The sequence below is a fragment of the Impatiens glandulifera genome, chromosome 1 (genome assembly GCF_907164915.1).
Source record: "Impatiens glandulifera chromosome 1, dImpGla2.1, whole genome shotgun sequence".
Taxonomy (NCBI): Eukaryota; Viridiplantae; Streptophyta; class Magnoliopsida; order Ericales; family Balsaminaceae; genus Impatiens; species Impatiens glandulifera.
Genome location: NC_061862.1, coordinates 52,573,001 through 52,583,742, shown reverse-complemented (window position 1 = coordinate 52,583,742; position 10,742 = coordinate 52,573,001).

Below are 10,742 nucleotides of genomic sequence, written 5' to 3'. Positions count from 1 at the left end.
TCATCCCCAACCAACCAAATGGAATGTCAAGGTAAATCCTAACATTTGGACTTAGCTAGATTTTGTTAGAAAGTTGGGTGTTATTGCTAAATATGATGTATATGGTTTAAAAGCTAATGCGTTATAGTATATGGTCGGGTGTTATCGCTAAATATTATGTTGAGAAACTCATATTAATCAAAAACTTGTATGGCAAAATTTTATTCAAGATTTTTATAAGTTTTTGTCATGTCCAATTTGAGGATAAATTCACTTTTTTTCCTTTTGTTTTTCTCAGCATACACATAAAATTTTTGTGCAATGAAAACATAATTTCCTGAATTTGGTATCCCTTGATTAATCCACATTATTGTTCTGATACGAATGTATCTATTAGTAGTTGTAATAAAACTCATGTCTCCAAGAACTCATATAACTCATGTTCACCTTAATATATCTTAGTTCCTCCGACCTTGACTTGTTGAGTTTATTCATTCTTTTGATGTTATTATTAGGATGATCTATATATGTTTTGATGTCTTTTCATATCGTTTGGTTATGCCGTTTTTTTTTATTAATTCGTGACAAAGATTAGTTTTTGGATTTTTCTATTTAAATATGCTTTCCAAGCGTAAGTGAATAGAAAATAGTCGTTTCCATAAAATATTACTTATATCAAATGACAATAGAAAAGCATAAGCTCCACACAAAAAAAAAAAAACAAAAAAAAGCAAATACAACAAGATGAGACGCACTTGCATGGCATGTCCCATACAAAAAAAAGAAGAGCAATACGTACATTGTCTCTTCTAGATAGAGTTCAAAACTGCAAATTCAAAAAGAAACAAAAATAAAAGAGAGCTAGCACGGTTCAATTATATATGGCAAGCATAATCATACTCGAAGTGATAATACACGGCATATATATAAATCATCGGTTATCTTTATTTTCTCTCGTGTAGATAAACTAAGGCACCTTTGAAGGAGGAGCGTCATGGTGTTTAGGGTCGGGTCCTCCAGGAACAACTCTTTCTTGATCAACAATTATCCTCCTCCTTATAATTTCGCTTCTCGCCCTATTGGAAGACAATATGTCAAACCCCGTTAGTTCGCGTAATATACGTCGACTATCTATCTTATAATTTAGTTTAGTGCTCTCATTACTAGCAATCACTTCATGAGTACACAAGATAAAGATAATGGTAAAGCTGATTAGAAGAAAAGCTTGAGATTTAAGAAGATTAGGCATGGTGTGCAGTAAACGATGATGCAATAAGATCAGGAATGAGAGAATATTGATGTTATGAGCAAAAACGGCAAAATTTATAGGAATCCAAATGATTAATGGGATGTATTTTTAATGCAGACATTCGATAATGGGAAGGCGGCGTACAATTGAAAAACAAATGACAATATCCAACATGGATATATATATTGGTCCTTGTCTAAAAAGTGTGACTCCTTTCTTTTTTTATTTTTTCCATTGAGATCCCATTACCTTAATATTAATAACCATAAAGAAATTAGGATTGTCTGCCTACCTTTAGGGCTGGATTGATCTTTCATTCTCATCAAACCCGCTTGTCGTGATAATATAAAATTTTGGTATGGCTCTCCTATAATCATTTATAAAACAAATTCTGACTTTCACTTTAATGACTTTAGTTTAGGAAAGGATGGTTTAAAACTGATTCATCTTAGCGCAAGAACTCATGTACTCAACATCATGGATTCGAGTCTTTACAATCCATTTACAAAAAAATAAATGTAACTTTGTCGGTGGGCATAGCCGGTCATGGGGTGAGGTATGTTAAGAAATGAAATAACAAATTTTGATTTTTTTTTAAATTTTAGGAACTTACACATTTAACCAATTAGATTAAGTTATTTTTGAAATTGTTAATTTATTGAATATAACCTAAAATATACGTAGTGAAATAAAAAACAACAACAAAATTAATTTTTTTGGCTTTCCTCAAATATCAATGTGTAGTGATATTCTCATATTTTACAAAGTTAATGCTCATAATATGACATGTAAATTAGTTGTTAAAGCTTGGATTGAGTGGGAAAGAAAAGCAAAATTAAAAAGAAGCATTGATTTTTCATACATACACATTGGGCTCAGCTATGTAATTCGCTAATGAGCTCAATACTCTTAACATTCTTATTCTTGTATATGTTTTTTATATGTATAGTTAATCTAAATTAAATAATATGAAAATGTGGAGTACCATGGTATTGTTTTATATTCTGTATGTTTCATACATTTTCTGAAAATAAATTCAAACAAAAAGTTTTCTTTTGTGAAAAAACTGTACAAGTTAATTATTATTAAAAATCGGTCAAATTGTCAAATTGTGATCCTTTAATGTGTAGATTTTGGATTACTTATTTCAAATCTTATAATTTGAAACTTTATATTATTAAATTTATACAAAACGATTTAACGATCTCGAACGTCGTTAACTTATTATCTATATGTGTCATTTATAAATAAATAAAAGATTCATATTACTAATTTAACTATCAATTTCGATATTGTCGATTCTCTGAAATTTTGTAATCAAAACTCTTAATTTGTTGAAATTTGATAGTTAAATTAGTTACGTGAATCTTTTATTTATTTATAAATCACACGTATATAATAAATTTACGACGTTTTTAAACGTTATAATTTTAATAATAGAGTGATACAAGTTCCAATAAGAAGTACATTTTGAAAATATATATATAACTATTAAAAAATTATTATTATTATTTGTAAAAAGATGTGACTATTTATTATTCCAAACTCAAGCTTACTTAACAAAACAAAATACATGATTTACATATTATGACAAAAGTAATCATGATTTAATCAACCAAATACAAGTATCAAAAGGAGAAGACGAAAAATCATGAAAAAATATCATGCTGAGTTGATGTCGACATGGAGCTATTCTTCAATGAATCATCTTGTATAGGACTGGTTTGACTATTTTTTCACCATAATTGACAACTAAAAAATGTTACATGCCTCTTCTAATTGCTTACGTTTCTTTACACCTCTTATCCGTTAATACCGGAATCTAAATCACAATTCAGATTCTTCCATAGTATAAAGTAAGATATCTTATAAGTAGATGTTCCCAACAAAAGTTTCACCTAAACCTCTCAATCTTTCGTCCCAATAAAAATTATAAATAGAAAAAGCATATAAGTGGGCAAAGAAACAAGTGAAAAATGTGTTAGCAATGACTAATATACACTAGTAAATAAGTAGTATTTAAATGTTGTTTTAATCGTCATTAAAAATCTTTTCCCGTCGTTAAATCTTATTAACGGTAAAATTACCGCATCAACTACCGTTAAAAGTTTCGCAGTTTAAAAAAATGGATCAATAAGGGCGAGAATAATACCGCAATTAATAGTATATAACTACGGTTTTAAGAACCACAGTTAAAGATAGGGATGACAACGGGTACCTTACCCGTTGGGTAGTGAAGTACTCATCCCCGAACTCGATTTTTATTTTACTACCCGACCCTGACGGGTATTTATATTTCTATCCCCATTCCTGATTCGTCGGGTACCTGATCCCCGACGGATACCCCATTACCCGATTAAAAATTTAAAAGATTGTAGAAGTTAAAGAATAAGAAACATAACTATTGATAGAAAAATTAAGTAGATTAATTTTCCAACCGGCCAGACAAACTAAACAGAAGCTGAATTTCATGTGCAGGTACTTAACAAACCGGAACCAGAAACCCTGCATCAATAACCGGTCGCTACCACTTCAAAGAAACCGGATTCAAGTGATCAAGATAAATGATCACAGGAACCGGCTTCACTTTCTCAAGCAACCGGTTAGCCAAGACAGAAGATTTCACACCAACCGGATCATAATGCACAACACACAGAAACCGGAAAGTACAGATCAAAAGTCAGAAGATTCAAATCTCAAGAGTGACATACTATGACGAAAGAAACGTGTCTCGAAAGAATAAAAGAAGATCGGATCCGATCAGAAGCATGGGAGGAAAGCAATGATGCCTTGGTGATCCGATGCTGACGACCGGAAGCGGATGTTCAACACGTGTATCAATCTGAAAACCGGTTATGTCATCATCTGTTCAGAGTCACCTGCATGAATGCCAGGTGTTGAGGAAGTTGAAGCGTGCAAGCAATCCTTCTGCAAACAGGCGTGATGACGATCAACCAATCCAGAAGAGAGAGAAGAAAGTAGCCGTTAGCTACTTTCAGCTATAAAAGGAAGATGGATCGTCTTCATTAAATGCCAGTTCTGCAAGTGACGGATTACAGAAAACAAAGTTATAAAGCATTCAATTCTAGAGAGATAAAGTCTTGTATTCTATAACCGGCATAGTCAAACCGGAAATCCTGGTGTGTGATTATTGTGTTGTGTTGTATTACATCAAAGTGTGAGTTTGGTGTAACCGGCGAGTAGCGAAGTTGGGCTCGACCGGAAGTATAATTGTAACTCTAAAGAGTTAGTGGAGATCCTTCTCATAACCTGAGAAGAAGGGGTGACGTAGGAGGGTTTGCTCCGAACATCCATAAACAAATTCCTTGCCTCGTGTTCTTTCTTTTGCTTTCATTTCCTCTTTCTAAACTTAAACCGCAAACTAATCGCTCTTCTAAAACCGGTCATTCACCTCCATTTAATTGATTCCTTCTTAAACCTCATCTAAAGTCGCAAACGTTGCTTCAACCTGAAACAGACATTTCCGCCCTTGAACCCGGTTCAAGAGTCTGTGACAGGCTGTGCAGTGCTGAGAAAGGTTTTAGTCTCTAACCGGACTATCACCAAGTTGTGTGTTGTTGTAAGAGGCCACCCTTACTGAAACCGGAAAACACCCCGGTCCTCCAAGGGCGTCCCCGATCCTAACAAGTGGTATCAGAGCGAGGTTCTTAGCACTCAAGCAACCAAAGATGGTGGGAAGCATGACTCACAGCGACAAGCCGCCAATGCTAAACAGCGAAGCATTTAGCAGTTGGAAGAAACAAATGTATCTACATCTGATAACGTTAGATGATGAGATGAGCCGAGTCCTGAAAGAAGGACCGATCAAGATCAACAAGGAGGAAAGTCAGTGGACGAGTGAAGATCGGAGAAGAAGCAACCTGGACAACCACTGCATGAGGCATATCTATAAGGCTATAGATAACAACACTTTGAACAAAATATCAGAGTGTGACAATGCAAAGGAAGCCTGGGAAACGATTATCCAGATCCACGAGGGAAACGAAAGAACCAAGGAGAATAAAATCTTGGTGGCTACGCAGAAGTATGAAAACATAAGGATGAAACCGGGAGAAAATATGAAAGAATTTAGCAACCGGTTCACCAGCGTAGTAAGCGAGCTTCAGACACTCGGAAAGAAGTATGACAACCGAGAAGTGATCATCAAGGCTCTAAGATCCTTGCCAAGCACGTGGGATATCAAGACCATGGTGATGAGGGAATCAAGTACCCTTGGGCAGATGAAGTTGCATGATGTGTTTGAGGACTTGAAAGCCTACGAATTCGAGATCAATTCTCGGATCGAAGATGAAACATCAACATCTAACGCAACAAGAGCTTTAGTCACATCGGTGGAACCGGCGGCTCCAGTATCAACCGCACCGGCTCCAGTCAAAAACACTGATCAAATAACCGACGATGTGATGGCGATGCTAGCCCAGAAATTCGGAAAATTCATGAAGAAGAGCCAACCACCATCTAATAATGATTTTAATTATAACTATGTAGATAAATCAAACAAAAGATGCTATAACTGTGATGGTTTTGGACATTTCAGGTCAGAGTGTAGAAAACCAAGAAGAGATGATAGAAAACCGGAAGGAAATTATCAAGGGAATAATCATCAAGGCAACCGGTATCAGGGAAACAATTATCAAGGAAACAATTATCGGGGAAACAACAATAACCAACGAAACGACTACCGAAGAAATGATGATCAACATGCTGATGAAGGAAAGGAGATCCAAAAAGCTCTCATTGCATCCGATGGTGGAAGCGAGTGGGCATATTCCGACAATGAAGACGGTGAAGAGAAAGTAACATGCTTCATGGCAAACGACGAAGAGGTATTTGATTTCTCTTCTGATGAATTTACTAAAGAAGATCTAGTTTCTGCACTCAACCAAATGGTTGCTGAGTTCAGAAATATATCTGCGTATATGCCAACACCGGTAACCGAACAAGTAAATGATGAAAACAATAAAACACATAAAACTGAAACGTATGAATCGGATGAACTATTCTCAGATAATGAGGAAACAGTTCAACCGGTAACTGAAATCGATGAACGAGCAATATACGTCACGGCTGCGTGGGAGAGATCACGGCAAGCAGTGAAACAAATGTGTAACTATAAACGACATCCGAAATGTAGATATGGTATCGGTTATGATCCAAGTAAACAAAATGAAACAAAACAATCTAACGGGATGAAACTAACGAGAAATAATCTTCCGTTTATAAAATTTGTCAAAAGCTCACAAACAGAAAATGACCTAAAACCGGAAGAAACGCTTAAGTATGTAGGTCCCAACGAATCTGAAAAATGGCTTCATCCTGAGAGAAAGAAAGCCAACCGGAAACCAAATAAAAGTAAAAAACGACATCAAAGAAGCCCATCACCACATAAGGCATTCTTGAGCAACGGCCAAGAAGTTAAGCCAAATATTATCAAAACTACAACCGGGAAAGTGATCCGACTAATTCAAGTCTGGATCCCAAAGGGACTAATCAACCATGGACCCAACTAAATGTGGGTACCAAAAAGTTGTAAATAACTGTTTGCTGCAGGTTAGGAGGAGCAATCGGTTGAAGAATTCTGAATGGTACTTGGACAGTGGATGCTCAAGGCACATGACCGGAAACAAGGAGCTACTGACCGACATCAAGTACGAAACCGGAGCATTCATCACATTCGGGGATAATTCAAAAGGTAAAACCGTGGGCAAGGGTAAGATTGTCCATGGTGAATTATCCATAAATAACGTGCTATTAGTAGAAAAACTAAGTTTTAATTTATTAAGCATAAGCCAAATGTGTGATGTGGGATACAAAGTTGAATTTCATAAAAACTCATGCTTAGTCAAAAATCAAAACGATGACACTCTATTAACCGGTAACCGGATAGGAAATATTTACAAAGTGAACTGGAAAACTGATTTCGAAAAACCTGTGTGTATGATAGCCGGAAATGATCCAAATTGGCTTTGGCATAAACGGTTAAATCACTTGAACTTCAAAACGATTAACTTTATTTGTTCCAAGGAACTGGTTCACGGTTTTCCAAATGTTAAATTTTCAAAAGATAAAGTATGTGATGCATGTCAAATGGGAAAACAAGTGAAATCATCTTTTAAAAGTAAAGGAAATTATCAATCTGAAAGATGTTTAGAACTGCTACACATGGATTTGTTCGGTCCGGTTAAAGTAACGAGTTTAGGAGGCATGCATTATACTATGGTAGTTGTTGATGATTACTCTAAATTTACTTGGGTTACTTTCCTAGCTTCTAAGAATCAAGCAACTTCAAATCTGATTAAACTGATTTTGAGAATACAAAATGAAAAATCTATTAAAGTGAACAAAATTAGAAGTGATAGAGGAACTGAGTTTATTAACAGTAATTTAACTACTTTTCTTGATGATTCCGGTATTAGGCACGAGTTGTCTAGTGCCAGAACTCCTCAACAAAACGGCCTGGCTGAGAGAAGAAACCGAACTCTCAAGGAAGCCGCAAGGTCAATGATAGCCGATTCGGGTATCGCTCAAAAGTTTTGGGCTGAAGCTATCAACACCGCTTGCTATACACAAAATCGATCTCTAGTAACTAAACGGTTTTCAAAAACTCCTTTTGAAATTTATTTTGATAAAATTCCAAGTATACGGTATTTTCGAATTTTTGGTAGTAAATGCTTTGTTCACAATAACGGCAAGAAGTACTTGACCGCTTTTGATGCTAAATCCGATGAGGGAATAATGTTGGGATATTCAGCTGTAAGTAAAGCATACCGAGTATACAATACTAGGACTTTAACAGTTGAAGAAACCGCACACGTTGTTTTCGATGAATCGGTTGAGCGAAACACTGCATTACCCTTCGACCTTCACAACAGAATGGAAAATTTCAATATCTATTCTGATGATGAAGACGAGGTTCCGGTTTTTAGACGTTTTGTCAAGGACCAAGCGGTTGATGTTGAAATTCAACATGATCAAGCTGCTTCACCGCAGAAAGTTGACAATTCAGTTTCTACTGAAGAAATCGGTCGGTCTGACTCTGTTCAACCTACCGATCAGTCTAACCTTGATCAGCCAGCCGAAAGCTTGGTAGACACGTCTCGGATTAACCTCAGAAGGAACAAAAATCATCCTCTTGAACTAGTAATAGGTAACATATCCTCACCCGTCCGAACTAGGCAACAAAATTTGGATCACTATGGAAACTCTGCTTTCATATCACAAATTGAGCCGAAAAAGGTGGATGAAGCACTGTCAGATCCAGATTGGATTTTGGCAATGCAAGAGGAATTAAACGAGTTTGAGAGAAATAAAGTCTGGTACCTAGTTCCTAGACCGAAAAACAAACCGGTTATAGGCACACGATGGGTATTCAGGAATAAACTCAATGAAGACGGTTTAGTTACGAGGAACAAAGCCCGGTTAGTGGCTCAAGGCTATAAACAGGAAGAAGGCATTGATTTTGAAGAATCATTCGCCCCTGTAGCTAGACTTGAGGCCATTAGAATATTTTTAGCATATGCAGCTTTCAAAAAGTTCAAAGTTTATCAAATGGATGTTAAAAGCGCTTTTCTAAACGGTAAAGTAAATGAAGAGGTGTATGTTAATCAACCTCCAGGTTTTAAAAATCCAGAACATGAAAATCACGTTTACCGGCTGAATAAAGCCCTTTACGGTTTGAAACAAGCTCCAAGAGCTTGGTATGACACTTTGACTCAATTTCTATTTGATCACAAATTTACAATAGGTTCAGTAGACAAAACCTTATTTAAATTTGAAAGAAAGGAGCAAATTTTACTTGTTCAGATTTATGTTGATGATATCATATTCGGGTCAACCGATCCAAAGTTATGCGACAAATTTTCGAAAATGATGACTGATAGATTTCAAATGAGTATGATGGGGGAAATGAGCTTCTTTCTAGGACTTCAGGTTAAGCAGATGGAAGCCGGAATCTTTATTAGCCAACCAAAGTATACAGCCGAACTGCTGAAGAGATTTGGGATGGATACTTGTGCCGAAGCGGCTACGCCAATGAGTTCTTCCGTGAAGCTGGACAAAGATGAAGATGGTCAAGCCGTTGACATCACCGCGTATCGAGGAATGATCGGATCGTTGTTATATCTCACAGCTAGCCGACCTGATATCCTGTTTGCGGTTGGAGTGTGCGGAAGATTTCAAGCAAGTCCAAAGCAATCTCATTACACGGCCGCTAAGAGAATTCTAAAATATCTGAAGGGAATTCAAGAAGTGGGACTCTGGTATCCAAAAGACTCGAGCTTCAATCTAATAAGCTACTCAGATGCCGATTACGCGGGTTGCAAAATCGACCGAAAGAGTACAAGTGGAACATGTCAGTTTCTGGGTGACCGGTTAGTCACCTGGAGCAGCAAGAAACAAACGTCAGTTGCAACGTCAACCGCAGAGGCGGAGTACTTAGCGGCTGGAAGCTGCTGTGCACAACTCCTCTGGATTCAACAGCAACTCAGGGACTTTGGAATAGAAGCAAAAGAGTCTCCAATATTCTGTGACAACACCAGCGCCATAGCAATCACATACAACCCGGTGTTGCACTCAAGAACAAAGCATATCGACATCCGACATCATTTCATCCGGGAGCATGTTCAGGAGAAACACATCCGGCTGGAATATGTGTCGACCGAGCAACAAGTAGCGGACATCTTCACGAAACCGCTACAGGAAGCTAAGTTTTCACATTTTCGAAATATCTTGGGTCTTACTAATTTAAATCAATTGATATAATCATGATGCATGCTTGTATACAAAACCGGGATATGTGTTCAGGGAGAAGCTAAAGCTTCTCAAACCATATTCAAATAGGCCATTAATAAATCAAATATGCTAACCGGGAGGAAGTCTCCGGTTATGCCCGACTACTTCAAAATTTCAAATCAAATGTATGTTTACTAAATGGTTGAAATAACCAGGTTGAAGTGGATAAGATAAATCCAAAGTTGAACAATTGTTGATATTAATCAACTTTTCTTCATAAACGGAAATATTCTACTAAAACCGGTCATGGAAAACCGCTCAGTACATATGCACTTTGGTCTGATGAAATGAATTTTTCCGGTTAACCTGAGATGACTAACCGAGTTTTCGTGCATGTTTTGAAAAATGAAGCCTGTGATTAATTAAAAACAAGTCTACCACAATCAAGATGACGACATGTGTCCATCATCAAGAGAGGGAAACTTACATCTTGTCAATAGATATTTTTCATCATTGCTATCTTAGTAATTATTAGATTTACCTTGGAAATAACCATTAGTTACTTCAACAAGTTAAGTCTATTTAATAGCTGATGACATCATCAGGCATGCTTAACCGTATTAATTACCAAGCCGAATCCACGGGCTATATAAACCATGCTTAATCCTTGTCAAAACATCACAAGTTCACTATTCACAAGCATAATTCTTGAGATAAACTCCCCTTTCTCTCTCAAAAACAAACATGAACTCCAACCCTCTAG